The sequence below is a fragment of the Callithrix jacchus genome, chromosome 4, assembly GCF_049354715.1.
Source record: "Callithrix jacchus isolate 240 chromosome 4, calJac240_pri, whole genome shotgun sequence".
NCBI lineage: Eukaryota > Metazoa > Chordata > Mammalia > Primates > Cebidae > Callithrix > Callithrix jacchus.
In genome coordinates, this window is record NC_133505.1 from 40,852,192 (window position 1) to 40,873,169 (window position 20,978).

At 43.5% G+C, this 20,978-nt stretch overlaps 1 long non-coding RNA gene and 1 pseudogene across 2 annotated transcripts in view; both read left to right on the forward strand.

The window, feature by feature from the left end:
- Positions 1-18,723, forward strand: part of LOC108591147 (uncharacterized) — a 28,857-nt gene extending 10,134 nt beyond the window's left edge. For both annotated transcript variants that reach the window (XR_013534152.1, XR_008480599.2), the window contains 4 exons: positions 1,249-1,400; positions 1,807-1,925; positions 2,184-2,325; positions 18,252-18,723. This is a non-coding gene — a long non-coding RNA (uncharacterized LOC108591147). The remainder of the gene's footprint in view (positions 1-1,248; positions 1,401-1,806; positions 1,926-2,183; positions 2,326-18,251) is intronic.
- On the forward strand, positions 6,997-14,666 carry LOC128931733 (TRIO and F-actin-binding protein pseudogene; annotated as a pseudogene).
- Positions 18,724-20,978: the final 2,255 nt, after the last annotated feature.

Below are 20,978 nucleotides of genomic sequence, written 5' to 3' on the forward strand. Positions count from 1 at the left end.
GATAAATTGGTGTATTATTTTACATTCAGAGCATTTGTGCATGGATACATGTGATGATTTCTTTGCTCATCTTATCTTTTTGTATCTCAGACCTTCCTCCTGGGAGGAAGACCGAGATTTATGTCTTTCTTGGTCACTGATATCGCTATCTCTGAAACAGTGCCCGGCATGTTCCAAGTGCTCACTAAATACTTATTGAATGAATAAATGACTGTTTCCTCTGCTTGCTCTCTGGAGAATGAATTGTAGAGAGGCAAATGGGAGGCAGGCAGTAAGACAAGTTAGGGGGCATGTTCAGTTGCACAGTTAAGCTGTGATGGTGAATTGGAGAAGTGAAGAGCAGTGGAGACAGAAGAAAGCATTGTGGTGTCCAATCACAAATCAGTCCTTAGATAGATTTCATTTAAGGTTTGAATTCTTAGGAACTTTAGAAGTGCAAGTCTTTGCTTGGAACCTCCTGTGACAGAACTCCCTACACCTCCGATCCCAGCTTGGGATGGGTCTGATTGTTTAAATCGCCCTCTTTTTATTGAATGATAGTATGTCATTTTGCAGTTCCTGAATTTTCCCCATTGTGATGGGTAGTGGAATTCTTGTTTTTGCCGGTCCAGCATCTACCTGCCCTGTCAGGTATTCCTCCAGTTTTCTTTTCTTTTCTTTTGAGATGGAGTCTTACTCAGTCACTCAGTCTGGAGTGGGCAATCTTGGCCCACTGCAGCCACCATCTCCCTGGTTCAAATGATTCCCCTGCCTGAGCCTCCCAAGTAGCTGGTATTACAGGTGCACACCACCATTTGCTATTTTATTTTTTTCTTTGAGACAGAGTTTCACTGCCTCAAAGAAAAAATGATTCTCCTGCCTCAGCCTCCTGAGGAAAGACAAACTCCCCTTCTGCTAGGGATACTTAGCAGTACCATGAAGGCCCAGTGGCTGGGGCCAGCTTCTCTGCACAAGGGCAGCCTTTCTGAGAAGGAACAAGGAAGAATGCAGAGCTGGGAGGGACTGATGTTGTTTCCAGAAGTGAGCATTGGACCATCTGGAGAGAGCCACGCAAATATCTATTCCCAGTCTCTTCAGTGACAAGGGTCAGAAAATTCCTCTTTTGGCGTAGTCCTTTGATGTTCATTTCCACTTGCAATTGGAAGTGTTTCTGACTTGTATAGGGCCATAGAGAAGACTTACTTTTTCCTCCCATGTGTTACCCTTCTAGTATTTGAAGTTAGCTGTCCCCCATCTCTCCATTTACAGACTTGTGATTGGACACCAAACCAGAATTGCAGGGTGAAGGGTCATTCCTTAGCCAGTCCAGCTTCCCATCTCATGCTTCAATTCCTCCTCCAGCCTCAATGCCAAGTGTGTGGACCTGACAGTGACGGAAGGACCAGAACATTCATGGTTCAGTAAGTTTTCTTTTTTTTTGGAAATGGAGTCTTGCTCTGTCCCCAGGCTGGAGTGCAGTGGTGTGATCTCAGCTCACCGCAACCTCTGCTGCCTGAGTTCAAGTGATTCTCCTGCCTCTAAGCTCATGTTCAAATTCAAAACACATTTCATACAGTTATAATTCTAAGAATAAACCTCCACATACTCATGCAATGCTTTACCTGGGTGAGAATTCTCATTTCCTTTGCAGTCAATTCTGTAGAGTAGCCAGTTATTGGTGTTTTTTTTTTTTTGTTGTTGTTGTTTTAAATTGATGTTAGTTCAGGCTAAATACATTTGTTACATTTGTCAGAATTATTAGTTAGAAGATATCAGTATAAAACAAATCTTTTAGAAAAAGTTTTTTCTTTTTTTTTTTTGAGACAGAGTTTCGATGTTGTTACCCAGGCTGGAGTGCAATGGCATGATCTCAGCTCACCGCAACCTCCACTTTCTGGATTCAAGCAATTCTCCTGCCTCAGCCTCCCGAGTAGCTGGGACTACAGGTGAGCACCACCATGCCCAGCTAATTTTTGTATTTTTAGTAGAGACAGGGTTTCACCTTGTTGACCAGGATGGTCTCGATCTCTTGACCTCATGATCCACCCACCTCAGCCTCCCAAAGTGCTGGGATTATAGGCGTGAGCCATAGTGCCGGGCCAAAATACTGATTTTCTTAATAAGACAGGCTATTGTAAATTAGACAGGCAGTTGGGATTACAGGGGCCTGCCACCACACATGGCTAATTTTTTTGTATTTTTAGTTGTGACGAGTTTTCACCATGTTGGCCAGGTTGGTCTCGAACTCCCAACCTCAAGTGATCCACCCACCTGGGCCTCTCAGAGTGCTGGGATTACAGGCATCAGCGACCTCACCCTACTAGAGAAAATATTAAAGCACATCAGGTAATTTTTTCTTTACTGATCCACTTTATTATTTCACTTGGTAAGTAATATACAACAACATAATATTAGAAGACATAATAAAAATTACATATCTCACCACAGCTAATATTTTAGAGTATGCCACTTAAAAGTTTTAAATAAATTTGTTAATTTTAGAATAGTTTTAGATTTACAGAAAAATGCGAAGACAGTACAGAGAATTCCCCTATATCCTGCAGGCAGTTTCCCCATTGTCAAGCATCTTACATTCCTGTACTACATTTGTCACAATGAATGAACCAATATTGACACGTTATCATTAACTAAAGTCCATACATTATTCAGATTTCCTTAGTATTTGCCTTATGTCTAATTTCTGTTCCAGTATCTCATCCAGAATATTACATTATGTTGTCTGTATGGAGGTTCCTAAAAAAATAAAAATTAAAAACAGATTGGGCATGGTGGCTCACACCTGTAATCCCAGCTACCTGGGAGGCCGAGGCAGGAGAATCACTTGAACCCGGGAGGTGGAGTGCCACTGCACTCCAGCCTGGGCGACAGAGTGAGACTCAGTCTCAAAAAAAAAAAAAGAAAGAAATCAGGATGTTGAAGCGATACCTGCACTCCCATGCTCACTGCATCATTATTCACAATAGCCAAGATACAGAAATAACCTAAATGTGCATCAATGGATAAATGAGTAAAGAAAATGTGGAATATGCATAAATGGAATTGGCCATAAAAAGAAGGAAATGCTGCTGTGTGCCACATAGGGATGAACTTGGAGAACATTATGCTAACTGAAATAAGCCAGTCACAGAAGGACAAATGCTGCATGATTCCACTTAGATGAGATAACTACAAAATGGGGTGGCTGAGGGTGGCTCACATCTGTTATCCCAGCACTTTGAGAGGCCGAAGGAGGAGGAACACTTGAGCCCAGGAGTTCAAGACCAGCCTAGGCAATATAGTGAGACACCGATCCCCCATTTCTTCAAAAAATAAAAAAATTAGCCTGGTGTGGTTGTGCATGCCTATAGTCCCAGCTACTCAGGAGGCTGAGGCCAGAGGATCACCTGAGGCCAGGAGGTTAAGGCTGTAGTGAGCCTTGATTGTGCCACTGCACTCCAGCCTAGGTAACAGAATGAGACCTTGTTTCTAAGAAGAAAAATAGTTAAACTCATAGAAGCAGAGAGTAGAATGGTGGTTGTCAGGGATTTCAGGGGAGGGTAAGTGGGGAATTGTTATTCAGTGGGTAAAAAGTCTAAAAAAAAATATGCAGAGCTTTTCCAAACAGCCCACTCTAAACAAAAGAAACTGTTTCCTATCACCCTGTCAATAGCTTTTCAACTAAAACAAGAATATGTGTAAATGTATTGGGTTTTACCTGTGTTCACAGCTTGTTGCTTTTTACAAGAACAAGAATGTCGATGCCATTCAATGATGCAACAGCATCGGAGCTAAGTGGCATCGCAGTACTGGGACCCTCTGCACCTCCCCCATGGAGGTCCCAGAGGTGTAGGCAGAAGTTAGGGAGGGCCCATATCTAGCAGATCAAAAGACAGCAAACCCAAAACACTGCATGGGAACTTCAAGCACAAACATCCTCATGGATGACCATGACAGTCTTTGAGGGCCAGCGGGCAGGGCTGGGAACCTGAGACCTGGGTTGTCTGTCAGCAAGAAGCTTCCTCACCGTGTTGTGCTTAAACAGCCTGCCTAGTTCACTTCAGTCCTTTCACCTATATGTCTTGAAGTTGTCCTGCTTAGGAGGAAGTAATAAATTATATCACCTCAAGTATGTTTGCTTCTGTCAAAATGACTTTGCAGAACGGATCTTTATCAAAATGTTTCTAGGTCCAGCAACCTTGTTTATGTGTTTTATTCACTGACTTGGAAGATTTTATGGTAATATGATATATTATCAAGTTCCTGCCCAAAATAAAGTTCAAGAACTCTGAAACAAAGTTTTAAAAATAGTAGAGGGTCATAATAAAGACAAGTGACCAGTGAAATTCCAATTTTTATTTCAATTTTTAAAAGTACATCAGAATGCATAATTGTTCATTTCGGTCACAGTGGGACATCTGGGAAAGGTTGTGTTAAAAAAAATCTCAAGAAATCTGTGCTTTTTTTTTTTTTTGGCACAGAAAGTAAATATAAGCTTCACATTTTAAAAATGCTACACAAGCCTTTGGCTGGTCCATGTAGATTTTAAACAGTTCCATACTGAGATTTGGGGGTATTTATTATGATATCTATTTTTATTTCAATATCAAGATTTATCTTTTTTTAATAGAGGCAAATTTGCTCTGTTAAGATTGCCAGTTATATATATTAAAAATTAGACTCACAGCCAGGTGTGGTGGCTGATGCCTGTAATCCCTGTACTTTGGGAGGCCAAGGTGGGTGGATCACCTGAGGTCAGGAGTTCAAGACCAACCTGACTAACATGGAGAAACCCCATCTCTAAAAATACAAAAAATAAAAAATTAAATAAAAATAAAAACAAATTAGACTCAGTTCAATCCACTATGTGTCTTAACATCAACTTATGCTCACTTTTGGTTTACTTGAGAACAGTCACACATGGCCTAAATCTTGGGTGAATGAAGAAAAGGAAGGAATTTTATCCTGAGGATAAATGACCACCCTTTCAAAGAAAAAACATAACTGCAGAGACTAACTGGCAAAAGAGAGGTGATTCATGTCGCCCAACTCATGTCAAGCTTCTTGATATCTTCTGAAAAGTCATGGTCTCTTTTTATGTTTTTTAAAGCTTTTTTCTCTGTTATTTAGATTGGATAATTTCTGAAACGCGGTTTGCAAGTGCGTGGATCCTTTCTTCTACCAGCTCCAGTCTGCTGTTAAGCCTGTCCCATGGTGGTTTTTATTTTAAATACTTCAATTTTCAGTTCTAGACTTTTAAACTTGGATCATTAAATAGTTTCCATATTCTGCTGAAATTCTCTATATGTTTATTTATGATGACGATATTTTCCTTAGGTCTTTGAATATTTGTAGTAGCTGTTTTAAAGTTCTCGTCAGCTATTTCCAACATCTGAGCCATCTCACAGTTTTGTCTATTGACTGCTTCTCCTCTTAACCTCATTATACTAGTCTTAATTACTTAAATGGCTACCAATTTGTTTGCATATTATACATTATGGATAATATGTTGAAGAGCTTTTGGATTTTCTTTTTCTATTTTTTTTTTAAAGATGGGGTTTCACCATGTTGGTCAGGCTGGTCTTGAACTCCCGACCTCAGGTGATCCGCCTGCCTTGGCCTCCAAAGTGCTTGGATTACAGGTGTGAGCCACTGTGCCTGGCCAGATTTTATTTTTCTTAACTGAGTGTTGCTTTCTGTTTTAAGTAATCAATTGCTTTTTTGATTAATCACCTTAAATTTGTGGATGCTTAGTCTTACACTTTCTATGGATACATTTCTTTTAGCTTTGCCACTAGTTTTAGGGCGAATTTCTTAGATGTAGAACACACCCTTTACTCCTAGGACATGGACTTGGTGATATGCAAACTCCAAATTCCATCTCCCTTGCAGTGAGCAGCCAATGAGATTGTTGCTCTGTTTTTGACACTTTCCAGCTGTTGCTTTACTTGACATCTTTGGAGTCTCATCTCATTAAGCCCTTTTCAGGGGTCAGCCAAGAATTTGAAGTGAGTTTAAATGCAGATTTGGGGGCTTCCTCTTTGTGGCTCCCTCTTTTCCAAGGTTCCTTCCCTCGATTTCCAGGCCCTTTGGTAGCCCCTGACTCCATTCTCTGACAAGTCAAAAACACTGTGCTTTTCTGCTCAGTCCTAGCCACTTCATGTCTTGTACGCTGGGGAGTGCCCTCAGGGAGCAGCTGTATAAACACGAATCTCATTCAGTGTGGGTGGTTTTCTTATTTCAAGTGTCAAATGATCTCCACTTTTCTGTCTTTTTTTTTTTTTTTTTTTGAGATGCAGTCTTGCTCTGTTGCCTAGGCTGGAGCACAGTAATGTGATACAGTGACAAGAAGCTCAGTGACCTCCCAGGTTCATGCAATTCTCCTTCCTCAGCCTCCTAAGTAGCTGGGATTACAGGTGCCTGCTACTACACCCAGCTATTTTTTTTTAATTTTTAGTAGGGATGGGGTTTCACCATGTTGGCCAACTTAGTTAATGGCAACTTCTGAGTTGGGGTAGGAGCTCCCCCAGGTGCTGCAGCTGCCCAAACCATAAGTGCAGACCCAGGTCTCCTGCTCTAGGAAGCAGGAAGGGGACCCACCCTCCTGGGTGGGGCTGCAGCCTCCCAAGCTGCAGTTGTGGAAGGAGCCTCCCTATGCTCTTGGGACAGGGCCGGAAGCAAGCAGAATCTGCCTTCCCAGTACAGCTACAGCTGCCCTCCTAGGCGTAGGACCCTCCTAGGTACAGGACCCAGGCATTTGTCCAGCCTGCACCCTTGGGTACCCCAGGAAAGACTCCCCCCACCCCCAACCCCACTCTTCCCCACCCTCCCAACTCCCCCAAACCCATCCTTCCCCATCCTCCCTCCTGTCCCCCCAACCTCCCTCCCACACCCCCATCCTGAACCTACCTCCCACCCCTCACCCTCAAACTCCCTCCCACTCCCCACCCCCCACACTTAACCTCCCTCCCACCCCAACCGCCTACCCTAAACCTCCCCCACCTTCACCCTCAACCTCCCCACTAGCCTGGGCAACAAGAGCAAAACTCTGTCTCAAAAAAAAAAGGAAAATTTATCCTTGACTCCATGTCTACATTTTAGAATGGATTTCTTACTAAATTTAGAAATCCTCTTGGGTAACATTTATAAAGAAGTAACTGGGAATTCAAATTTTATTTGTCCAGTCTTTGCTGGATTATTTAAAATAGACATATTTATATTTTTGAAAAAAACTTTTATATTTATAGTCCAAGGAATACTCTAGATATTCAGGTTGGAGTAAAAGGTGTTATCAGTGAGCAACCATTTTTACAGATATCTGAGAAATCACCTTGAAATGATTTTCCTGGCATTTGCACAACTGATACAGGTCAGTGATAATTTTTATTATTCTGTCACTGCTTAGTACTCTCTTCAAATTCAGCAGATGCCTGGTATAACATTTCACAGACTCAGGGCAAGCTGACCTCATCAGAGAATTGAATCTTTAGGGACTTATGACCACAGCTGACAATCGTGAGTATTTTCCATCAGAAGTACAGAAGTTAGAAAAATGTCAGCCACTGAATAACTGGGTGGCATAAGAGTTACAGATTACTATGGCCAATTTATCATACTGAGGAGTGGAGATAAAGTCTTAAATATATTGGTCTTGGATATTATTAGTCCTCTTTCTTCTCCATATGGAATGTGTTTAGCTTTTTATATGCATAATCTTGTCTAATCTTAAATTATGCTATTTCAATTTTGCTGATTCTGAGTAAAGCAAATTAACCTCCATAACATGGATGAGGCTTGTCCAACCCACTCAGTTGAAGACCTTATTAAGAGTAAAGACTGAGGTTTCTCGGATAAGGAGGACTTCTCAGACAGCAACATAGAAACCTGGCCCGTGTTTCTAGCCTACTGCCCTCCAGAATTTGGACCCAACACTGAAACCATGACTCGCTGGAATTTCCAGCTTGCTGGCCTGCCCTGCACATTCTGACTTGCCAGTTTCAATGACCGTGCAAGCCAATTCCTTAAACTAAATGTTTCTCTATATGTACATCTACATGTATGCCTATTTCTATCTCACCTATATGTCACCTGTACATCTCCTCTAGGTCTCTTTCTCTGGAGAACTCTAATACATCAAACAGCACTATTTTTTTCATTTGCTCATCCTCCTCATTGTTTTCTGAGTATCTTCCAGGTTACTAGTATCTTATCTCATATACTCAAGGCATGATGAGTGCAGGGTAGAGCAAGACTGTTACCATCTTATCCTCACCCCAGCATAACTTAGCTCTTAAGAACAAGAGTCTTGGATACAGAGAGAGAAGGATTTAAGCCCCCACCCTGCAACTGTATGACTTGAACAAGTTACTTAACCTTCTTTCAACTTTGGTCTCTCTAAGCCTTTGGTTGGAGATAATAGTAGTAACCACACAATAGTATTCTGTGACGTGAGAGTAAAAGGTACTCTACTCCAAAGGAAAAAAACCACTCATTCTTTGGCTTCAGCAGCAAGCAATTACCAGATCTAGGTTTAAACCCATACTTAGTTATTTATTTATTTTTGAGAAGTAGTCTCACTCTGTTGCGCAGGCTGGAGTTCAGTGGTGCGATATCAGCTCACTGCGACTTCCACCTCCCAGGTTCAAGTAATTCTCCTGCCTCAGCCTCAAGAGTAGCTGGGATTACAAGCACATTCCACCATGCCCAGATAATTTTTGTATTTTTAGTAGAGACAGGGTCTCACCACATTGGCCAAGCTTGTCTTGAACTCCTGACCACAAATGATTCGCCTGCCTCGGCCTCCCAAAGTGCTGGGATTACAGGCGTGAGCCACCTCGCCCAGCCTGATTTAAACCCATACTAATGGAGCAATGACAGCTTGCTACAGTAACTAGGAAGACAATCAGTGATGGCCCACACTTCCTATAAACAGCCCACTAACAATAGTCTCGGGGAATGACAATATTTTTGAAGGTCAGCCAGCCAACAACTGCTTCACTTAAATAACTGCACTCCCAGAGCTAAATATCAACTCACCCCTAACTCCTCAATTTCTGAAAATGCACCAGTCCCTGAACTCAATGCTTGTATAAATGCAGCTCTCAGCTTTGCTCAGAGACCCTGTAGCTCATAAGCATCACTCTCTTCTTTAGCAATAATTTCAGCTTTTGATTTCAGGCATTAAAACCTCCTTTGACAGAGGATAAAATCAGATCATATAAAGTATTTAGCATAGCGCCTGGCATAAAATAAGCACTCAATAATGTTAGCTGTTATCTTGAGTATGTAATTATCAGTGTCCTTTAGTTTGGCAGCAAAGGTTGTCAGCCTGGGAAGGCTGTTGAGGTGAGCACCCACACACAAAATGGGCATTATTAGGGCATAAAGGTAGAGTAGCAGCAAACCAGGAAGGATGATCAAGACCAGAGCGATGGCTTAGCATGCTGGCTCATGCCTGTAATTCCAGCCCTTTGGGAGGCTGAGGTGGAAGGGTCATTTGAGGCCAAGGATTCGAGGCTGCAGTGAGCTGTGATCACACCACTGCACGCCAGACCAGGTGACAGAGTGAGATCCTGACTCAAAACCACTCCACCACCCCAGAAACACTCAGTGTGGCTCCCTGGGAGTGCCTGTGACCAGGGCCACATCTTGTCTGACCATGCTCCTGTCTGCTTGACCCCTTTACGCTGTTAAATCTCAGTGTCAGTTAAACCCCAGAATGTGTTTGACAAGGGCTATGGATTACTCATCAGCTCCAATTGTATTTGCTGGACTCCAAATATCAGTGTAGGATCTTTATCCCATTAGGTTTCTTGTGGCTAGATTTGGATCAATGCACCAGTTTGGTCAATATCCTATACAAGAAAATGCCTGTAAACATATGTTGAAGCAGGACCTAGCAGGCCTTAGATGTGGAGAGGACAACATTTTTGCCTTTCTAGTGAAAGCCTCTGTTCTATAATTTCTTTGTTCTTGGAATTCTGCTGACAAAGATAAGATCTAGGAAAGTGGAATGGGTTTTTTGCTTTATTTATTTATTTATTTATTTTTGAGATGGAGTTTCACTCTTGTTGTTCAGGCCGGAGTGCAATGGTGCAATCTCAGCTCACCACAACCTCTGCCTCCTGCCTCAGCCTCTGGAGTGGCCGGGATTATAGGCATGTGTCACTGCACTGCACTAATTTTGTATTTTTAGTAGAAACGAGGTTTCTCCATGTTGATCAGGCTGGTCTTGAACTCCTGACCTCAGGTGATCCACGTACCTTGGCCTCCCAAAGTGTTGGGATTACAGACATGAGCCACCATGCCTGGCCTGTTTTTCACTTTAAATAAACTTAATTAAAATTTTTTAATTATTATAGGTACATAATAGGTGCATATGTTTCCATGTAATTTTTTGATACAGGTGTACAATGTGTAATTATTCGCTCAGGGAAATTGAGGTACCTGTCACCTCCAGCATTGATCATTTCTTTGTGTTAGGAATATTCCAATTCCAACAGTAAATTATTGTTGATGGTAGTCACCCTCTTGTGCTACCACATACTACATCTATTCATTCTATTTAACTGTATTTTTGCACCCATGATTCATCCCCACTTTATCCCTGCCCATTCGCTTTGCTTTCCAACCTCTGTTAACTGCCATTCTATCCTCTGTCTCCACGAGTCCGATTGTTTTAATTTTTAGTTTCCACAAATGAGTGAGAGCACAAGAAATATGTCTTTCTGTGTCTGGCTTATTTCGCCTCACATAATGTCCTCCTCTTCCATCTATGTTGTTGCAAATGACAGGATTGCCTTTTTTTTAAATCACTAAATAGTATTGTTTTGATGTTATTTTTATTTAATTATTTATCTATTTATTTTTGAGCCAGAGTTTGACTCTTGTTGCCCGGGCTGGAGTGCAATTGCACAGTCTCAGCTCACTACAGCTTCCTCATCCTGGGTTCAAGTGATCCTTCTGCCTCAGCCTCCCAAGTAGCTGGGATTACAGGAACCTGCCACCATGTCAGGCTAATTTTTTGTATTATTAGTAGAGATGGGGTTTCACCCTGTTGGGCAGGCTGAACGCAAACTCCTGATCTCAGGTGATTCATCTGCTTTGGCCTCCCAAAGGGCTGGGATTACAAGTGTGAGCCACTGCACCCAATCTAAATGTTATTTTTTAGAACAGTTTTCAGATTTACAGAAAAATTAGGATGACAGTACAGAGTTCACAAATGCCTAGCACCCAGTTTCCTTGATTATTAACTGTATTAGGCCATTCTTGCATTGTTATTTACACCTGAGATGGGGTAATTTATAAAGAAAACAGGTTTGGCTGGGCATGGAGGCTGATGCTTGTAATCCCAGCATTTTGAGAGGCTGAGCTAATGGATCACGAGGTCAGGAGCTCAAGATAAGCCTGGCCGAGATGGTAAAACCTCGTCTTTACTAAAAGTACAAAAATATTAGCTGGGTGTGATGGCAGGCACCTATAATCCCAACAACTCAGAAGGTTGAGGCAGAGAATTGCTTGAACCCAGGAGGCAGAGGCTGCAGTGAGCCAGGATCACGCCACTGCACTCCAGCCTGAATGATAGAGTGAGACTCTGTCTCAAAAAAAAAAAGAAAGAAAAAACAGGTTTAATTGGCTCACAGTTCTGCAGGCTTTACAAAGAAGCTTGGTGCTGGCATCTGCTCCGCTTTTGGGGAGGCCTCAGGAAGGTTGCAATCATAGTGGACGGTGAAGTAGAAGCAGGCATCTCACGTGGCCAGAGTGGGAGCAAGAGAGAGAGTTGGGAGGAGGTGCCACACACTTTTAAGCAAACAGATCTCATGAGAACTCACTCACTGTCCAATTCCTAATTCCAATTCCAACAGTAAATTATTGTTTTTGAGGACACGCAACTTATCATGTGGTGCATCATGACAGCACTAAAGCATGAGGGATCTGTCTCCATGACCAAATCACCTCTTGGCAGGCCCCATCTCCAAAACTGGAGATGATATTTCAACCTGAGATTTGGTAGGCACACAGATGCAAACCATATCATTAACATCTTACATTAGCATGGCACATTTGTTACAACTAACATCCCAATATGGATGCCTCAATATCAACCGAAGTCCATACTTTATTCAGATGTCCTTAGTTTTTAACCTAGTTGCCTTTTATTTTCTAGAATCCCATCCAGGATATATAACATTTGGTCATCGTGTCTCTTTAGGTCCCCCTAGACTGTGAGTTTCTCAGACTTTCCTTGTTTTGACAACTCTGACAATTTTGAGGTGTATTGCTCAGGTATTTTGTACAATGCCCCTCAATTAGAATTCGTCTGATGCTTTTCTCATGATTAGACTGGGATTCTGTGTGTTTTGCATGGAAGATCACAGAGGTGAAGCATTTTCATTCCATCATATCAGGGCACATGCTAGTAGCATGACTTATCACTGTTGATGTTGACATTGGTCACGTGGCTGTCGTACTGTTTGTCTAGTTTCCCCACTGAGAAGTTACTCCCTCCATTCCCCACTTTCCACACTGTGCTTTTTAGGAGAAAGTCACTATACACAGGCCATACTTAAGAAATGAGGAGTTATGTGCTGGGAAAGGGAAGAGACAGAGGCATGGTGGCAGGTGGCTGAGGGGTGGTGGCAGTGGCATCCCTGCACCTCGGAGTGTGGCCCGAGAGCCTCATCTACCTTCCTGCCTCCTCCTCCCGCTGCCCTGGGTCGCTGCCATGATGCCCCATCTGCTCAACTTCTAGAAGGGGTGGATGTCGATCTTGGATGAGCTTGGAGAGCCTCCCTCTGCCTCGCTCACCACCACCTCTGCTTGGCAGTGGAAGAAGCATTGATTTGTGCTAACGGATTCAAGCCTCGAATATTACAGAGACTCCACTGCTGAGGAGGCAGATGAGCTGAATGGTGAGATCGGCCTGCGTTCCTGCAGGATGTCCCTGAGTACGCAGTGCAGCACAACTATGGCTTCCAGATACACACCAAGGATGTTGTCTATACCTTGTCAGCCATGACATCAGGCATCCGGCAGAACTGGATTGAGGCTATGAGAAAGACCGTGCATCCAACTTCAGCCCCAGATGTCACCAAGCTCTTGGACTGTAATAAGGAGAATGTGCTGCACAGCTGTGGCACCCAGAAGGGCCCCCTGAAGGCAGGGGAGCAGTAGGCGGGCCCTGAGGTCATCAGCAGGGTGGCCCTCAGGAGGCAGATGGGCAGCGGCAGGCCCTGGACTACATGGAGCTCTTCCCACTGACCCAGCCCTACCCGCAGTGGGCCTGCACCCTGGCCAGTGCTCCTGATTGCCTGGGCAAGCAGGAGGAGCTGGAGCGGGACCTGGCCTGGCACTTCAAGGAGGGGCACAAGTGGTTCAAGGCCACAGACAGCAGGGCCCCAGAGGTGCCTGCTGCTGAGAGGCCGTGCTGGGGCCTCTGTGTTCCCTGACTGAGAACCAGCAGAGCCCACTCAGTGAGGAGATTGAGAAGAAGTGGCAGGAACTGGAGAAGCTGCCTTTGTGGGAGAATAAGCGGGTGCCACTCACTGCCCTGCTCAACCAAAGCCACGGAGAGAGCTAGGGGCCCCAAAGTGACAGCCATGAGACACTGGAGAAGGAGGTTTGGGCTCTTCGGGCTCAGCTGGAGGCATGGCATGTCCAAGGGGAGGCTGCTCAGAGTGCACCAAGATCCCCAGAGGGTGGCCACATTCCCCCGGGCTACATCTTACAGGAGGCATGTGAGTGCAGCCTGGCAGAGATGTAGTCCTCGCACCAGCAGGTGATGGAGGAGCTGCAGCGGCACCACAAGTGGGAGCTGCAGCAGCTACAGGAGGAGAAGTGGCTTCTGGTTGAGGAGACAGCAGCCACGGCCTCAGCCATCGAAGCGATGAAGAAGGCCCGCCAGGAAGAGCTGAACCAAGAGCTGAGCAAAACATGGAGGCTCCAGCAGGGCCTGGATGGCCCCCGGAAGCAACACCAGTCAGTTGTGGAGGTACTGAAGTGGGAGCTGCAGGTGCTATTGGAGCAGTACTCACAGAAGTGCCTGGAGATTGGGGCGCTGATGGCAGCAAGCCAAGGAGTGCTGGCACACCTTTCGCCGCTGCCAGCAGGAGGGCCAGGAGCTGCTGCACCACAACCAGGAGCTGCATGCCCACCTGTCAGAGGAGATAGATCGGCTGGGCAGCTTCATCACCTCACAGGGCATGGGCAATGGCTGTGGGCACAGCAACAAGCGGAGTTCCTGCCAGCTGGAGGTGCTGCTTTGTGTAAAAGAGAACGAACTCCAGTACCTGAAGAAGGAGGTGCAGTGCCTCCAGGGTGAGCTCCAGGTGATACAGAAGGATAAGTGCTTCACCTCGGGAAAGTACCAGGATATCTATATGGAGCTGAGCCCTATCAAGATGCAGAGTCAGAACAGGAGCCTTGCCATGGCACCCTGCAAGAGAAGGACTCCATGCACCACAGCTTGGCTGAGTAGAGGTCCTGCCCAGCTGCAGACCCTCCAGCCTGGAGGACCAGCCACCCTCCTTCCTTGCCAGATGGAAGTCCAAAGCCAAGCTTTCTCCTCACCCTCTGTGGGCCACATGTGCCCTTGCACACACACACACATGCACACACATGTCTGCATGCACCCACACACACACTCTGTATATCTGAGCATGCCCCTTGCACTGGGTCTTACCTTGCACATTCTTCAGGATTTTATATGTGAAGAGATTTTTATATAGATTTTATTTTTCTAAAGCACTTTATACTTTAAAAAAAGAAAAAAGCAATTCCTGGTGGCTGTGTGCCTCCAACCCTGGTCCCCAGCCACACTCTGCTTGGGCTTCTGGGCTGGTGGCACTGCCCCAGGGGTCTGGCAGAGGCCCAGGCAGTGGCCATGGCAGGCTGTCTTTGCAGGGGAGAGGCGGGTGCCTGCCACCATCTTCCTACCCTACCTCCTACTAACACTTCCTACCCCACACGGCCTGTACCGTGATGCTCCAGACAGAGGGAGCCAGCAGCCGGCCTCATGGTCCCACAGCCTCCTCTGAGGGTGTTTCTCTCCTGTTTCCTGAAGCTCTTAACTTAAGAAAACATTCCAGAAAAAAAACAAAAAACAAAAAACTCCTCCTTGAGGGTAGAGTGGCTACATAGATTAGTTTGCTGTTCTTTGTGAGGGTGGGACCCGCTGAACCAGATCCTGGCTCCCTGTTTCAGCCCCCTTTTTTTCAGTTGAATGGGCAAATCTGTCTCCCAGGCATACCAGGCTCCAGTTCAAAGGGCACCCAGATTTGTGTGAGTTTTTGTGCAGAGACCCACTGTGCCAGCTCAAACAGCCATGCTGGAGACTTGTGGTGCTTTTCCACCTGAGACTCTCCTCGTCTGTGGGCAGTAAATATTTGTTTGGAAATGCGGTGGTCACTCACCCTGTGTTCTCGCTGGGAACTGTGTTCCAGAGCTGTTCCTATTCAGCCATCTTGGATCGCCTGCCTTCACTACTGTTTTTATTGTTGCTGCTTGAAGCCCTTACTCTCTTGCACTACAAGGTGCTCCAGTCTCCCCCTGGTTCACCTGGAAGTGATAGTAGAGGAGAGCCATTTACTACAACTGTGTAAGACATTGGAGCACAGGTGGCCCTGAGATCCCTCCTAGGGCAGCATAACACAGGCTGGTGGAGGGCCCTCCTCTACCTCTCTACAGCCACATTTGACCCTGGCAGTATTTAATGTTCTCTCACTCTTTACCCGCCTTCTCTTTTTGGCAACATATAGTCTCAAGTATCTCAGCTGACATGTGGTACCCACTGGATGTCAGTGCATGAGAACAGAATGGTGGAGAGCAAATTCCTTATGAAGGATGTTCACTGGAAGCCATTTCCCAAGCCAGGTCTCTAAATTAAAACAAACAAACAAAAAACAATTTATAAAGTTTCCAGCAATTGCTGTTAACTGGGACAGGATGATGGATATGAGTTTGTTTTTCTTTAAGTTTTAAGGATTTCTGCAAAACTTGGATAAGCCAGTTTTTATTTTATGTTCATAATAGCCTCTCAAGGAATATTTGATTAATCTCCACCCTGACTTTCTGCTACTGTGATACAGTTAATTGGGCAGAAAAAAGACTTTGCTGGGGGAAAGATGGGGAACACTGAGTGGCAGAGACAAAGGGCACGTGACAACATTCTTCATTAATACTTCTTAGTTATAGGAATACACACAACACTTTTCCCTTTATTGAAAACATTCTGGGCCAGATGCCATGGCTCACTCCTATAATCCAACACATTGAGAGGCTGAGGCAGGCAGATCACCTGAGTCAGAAGTTCAAGCCAGCCTGGATAACATGGAGGAACCCTGTCTCTTCTAAAAATGCAAAAACTAGCCGAATGTGGTGGTGGGTGTACATAATCCCAGCTACTCAGGAGGCTGAGGCATGAGAAGAATAGCTTGAACCCGGGAGGCGGAGGTTGCAGTGAGCCGAGCGAGATTGTGCCACTGCACTCCAGCCTGGGGGACAGACAGAGACTCTGTCTCAAAAAAAAAAAAATTATTCCTCACAAAGAATGTAAGCCCCATGAGGGCAAGAACCATGCTTACGTTGTCCATCACTTTATTGTCAGGGTTTAGAATTAGAACATTGTAGGTTTTCAGAAGATTTGTTTGCATATGGGATCATCGATAAGTTTATTATGTGCATGAACATATTCAACATCTGTCGCTTAAAAAATAACTTCTTTACAAATAAGAACAGTGTTCTTTTCATTCAGTTACATTATTCTTATATTCATAAAGATTTTTGTTGAATATTAATAAGGATGTTTCATAAAGAATATTTTATGAACAAATTTCATAAAGAAGATTTTATGAATACATTACTTACAAAGTAATTTGAGATTTGAGGAATGTGTACATGAAAAGTTTTTGAAGAACATCTGGATAAGAAAATGCTAATAAGGAAAATACTTTAATAAGAAAAGCTTCAAGATGAAGAAAGTATTCATGAAGAGTGTTGCCCATCTTCCCCTCTGCCTCTGCAGCTGGGCTATTTTGCCTTCCCCACTTCATTCTTTCCTTGGAGAAGGCCCCTCTGCCCAGCTTTTCCACCTGCAGAGACAAGTTCAGCCTTCACAATTTTAAAGTTTCCAACAACCATAAAATTAGCAAGTAAAAGTTCTTGAATATCATTATAATGCATGCAATAATGTACTGCCTTGCCCTGCTATTTAACCTGTTAATTGGCATGTCATATTTCTCTTGTTTACTACAAATTTCTTTTGAAATTTTTTTTAGAGGCTGGGTATCGCAGTCTCCCAGGCTGGAGTGCAGTGACCATTCACAGACACGACCATAGCGCATACTCTGCAGCCTCAAGCCAGCCTCCTGCCTCAGCCTCCTGAGGAGCTAGGACTACAGCTATGCCTCATGGTGCCAGGCCTATTGGTTTTCTCTTACTACAAATTTCATGAAAGCAGAGACCTCATTTTATGCTTCTCTGTAATTCTCATAGCATTTAGCATCTAGTTGGTGAATGCATATATTCTGTTGCTTGTGTCATAATTTTTTTTTTCAAATAATCTTACTTTGTTGTCCAGGCTGTAGTGCAATGGGGAGATCTTGGCTCACTGCGAGCTCTTCCTCCCAGGTTCGAGCGATTCTCCTGCCTCAGCCTCTGGAGTAGCTGGGATTACAGGCACCCACCACCACGCCTGGCTAATTTTTGTATTTTTAATAGGGACAGGGTTTCACCCTATTGGCCAGACTGGTCTCGAACTTCTGACCTCGTGATCCATGCACCTCGGCCTCCTAAAGTGCTGGGATTAGAGGCGTGAGCCACCACAACTGGCCTATTTTTTTTTTCAAATCACAAAACTGAACATACAGTTGTACCTTTATTCTGAAAGCTCTTTTTAGTGTTCCGTGAGGATAGCAGCATTCTCGCAGAGGACAGTAGAACCCAAGGAAGAAATGGATGGGCATGTGTTTAGAAGCCCACAGGGCACTCAGTCCTGGTAACAGAAGACTGAAATAGATGACATCCATTCTGGTGTCACATTTCTGGGCACGTTTGAATTAAGGGGTTTTATTGCTGCATGTTGGCAATAGCCGGAAAGGATCTTTAAAAGCGTAGTGCTTAAAGTGGTTAAGAGAAAGAATTCAGGTGGTTTATGGAAACCTGGATCAGCACTGCAGTCTAATAAATAGGCTATCTTCAATCAGAAGACGTTTCCAAGCGGGGTTTTTAAAACCTCGCCCTTAAGAAGCATTGGAAAATAATTCTCTTATTTTCCACAGGTGCAGATGGCTGGCGTTTTTACTCAGTGGTGTCCTTCTGCTACATCTGTCTGAGGAGCCACAGGTGGCTGCAGTTGGAGAGGGCTTCTCCTTCTTCCTCTTCTCCCCTATGGCCACAACCCTGACATGCCTCATGCTTGAAAAGATTCATCATTCAAACCATAACACAATGCTATGTGGGTAGCTCAGCTGCCTGAGAGAGGATCAGAAAACCCAACTCTAATGGGCTGATGAATGGAAAATACATTACTGATGTAACATTCAAAGGACACTCTTGCTTTATTGTGGAATAATAATTCCACTCTGCTGGGCAGAGTGGAATGGAAAGATGAATAAGTAGGATGACTATCGGCCGATAGTGTGGTTTGTAAATGAAAATGTCAGAGAGTGATTTTTGGCTTTTTAAAACTTTGTACTGCTTATCTTTGATGTGTATACTTGAAAGGATAATAAAATATGTTTTCTCCCACTAGAATGTGCAGTTAAAATAAGTATTATTTCCTCATAAGTGTTCAGCACCCAAATTGTTTTTATGTAAATGCACTTTTAGTTTTTTAGTTTATTCAAATGCCATTTAGTACATTTTGACACAAATGAAATTAAATTATAAATTCACATTAAATAGAGTACTAGATAAAATACAGAACACCTAACTTTGAATTTAAGAAAAATGATGAATAATGTTTCTTATGTCCATGCACTACCTGAGATATTACTCAGGAACTACACAATGACATTTCAGTCCACTATGAACTGCATATATAATGGAGTCCCATAAGATTATAATAGAGCTGAAGAATTCCTATTGCCTGATGTCATAGCCATCATAACATCATAGTGAAATGTATTACTTACACGTTTACAGTGATGCTGGTGTAAATCAGCCTATACTGCATTGCAGTTGTATAAAAGTCTAGCATATATAGTTACGTACAACATATAATACTTGATAATGATAATAATCAACTATGTTACTGGTTTATATATATTTACTATATTTTTTATCCTTATTTACAGTGTGCTCCTTCTACTTTTAATAAAAGTTAACTGTAAAATAGCCTCAGATGGGTCCTTCAGGAGGGATTCCAGAAGAAGGCATTGGTACCGTAGGATATGACAGCTCTGTGCGTGTTATTGCTCCTGCAGATCTTCCAGAGGGAAGATGTGGAGGTGGAAGGAAGTGATACTGATGATGCTGACCCTGTGTAGGCCGTGTAGGCCTAGGCTAATGTACGTGTTTGTGTCTTAGCTCTTAACAACAAAAAAGTTTAAAAAGTAAAAAATAAAATATTAGAAATAGAAAAAAACTTATAGAAGGAAAGAAATATAAATAAGGACAAAATGTGTTTGTGTTTTAAGCTATTATTACAAGAGTAAAGAAGTTTTTAAAAAATTCATTCTACTATAAAGACACATGCACACATATGTTATTGTAGCACTGTTCACAGTAGCAAGAACTTGGAACTGACTCAAATGCCCATCAGTGATAGACTGGATAAAGAAAATATGGCACACATAAACCATGGAATACTATGCAGCCATAAAAAAGGAATGAGATCATGTCCTTTGCAGGGACATGGATGAAGCTGGAAGCCATCATTCTCAGCAAACTAACACAAGAACAGAAAACCAAACACTGCATGTTCTCACTCATAAGTGGGAGTTGAACAATGAGAACACATGAACACAGGGAGGTGGGGGGAAACAACACACACCAGGGCCTATTGGTAGGTGGCAGGCAAGGGGAGGGATAGCATTAGGATGAATATCTAATGCATGTGAGACTTAAAACATAGATGAGGCCAGGTGCAGGGGCTCACACCTGTAATTCCAGTGCTTTGGGAAGATGAGGCAGGTGGATCACGAGGTCAGGAGTTTGAGACCAGCCTGACCAACATAGTTAAACCCTGTTTCTACTAAAAATACAAAATTAGCCAGGCTTGGTGGTGCATGCCTGTAGTCCCAGCTACTCAGGGGGCCTAAGCAGGAGACTCACTTGAACCCCAGGAGGTGGAGGTTGCAGTGAGCCAAGATTGTGCCATTGCACTCCAGCCTGGGTGAGAGAGCAAGACTCCATCTCAGAAAAAAAAAAAATCTAGATGATGGGTTGATAAGTGCAACAAATCTCCAGGGCACATGTGTACCTGTGTAACAAACATGTACATTCTGCACATGTATCCCGGAACTTAACATAAAATTTAAAAACATATATGTATAAGTTTTATAAAGTAAAAATGTAATAGTAAGCGAAGGTTAATTTATTATTAAAGACATTTTAAATATTTAGTGTATCCTAAGTGTGCAGTGTTTATAGACTCTGTAGTGTACAGTAAGGTCCTGGGCCTTCACATTCACTCACCACCCACTCACTCACCCAGAACAACTTCTAGTCCTGCAAGCTCTATTCATGGTACGTGTCCTGTTCTCAGTGAACCTTTTCTGCATTGAGATAGGTTTAGATACACAAGTACCATTATGTTGTAATTGCCTACAGTATTCAGTACAGCACTGCGATGTCCAGGTTTGTGGCCTGGGAGCCATGTTAGCCTAAGTGTATCGTGGGCTCTACCATCTAGGTTTGTGTAAATACAATCTGATTTCTCCATAAGGACGGTCACCCAAGGACACATTTCTTAGAACATGTTCCCATTGATAAGTGATGAACGACTGTGCTTATACTAAAAAATTACTCATCGCTTATTCAAAATTCAAATTTAACGGAGTGGC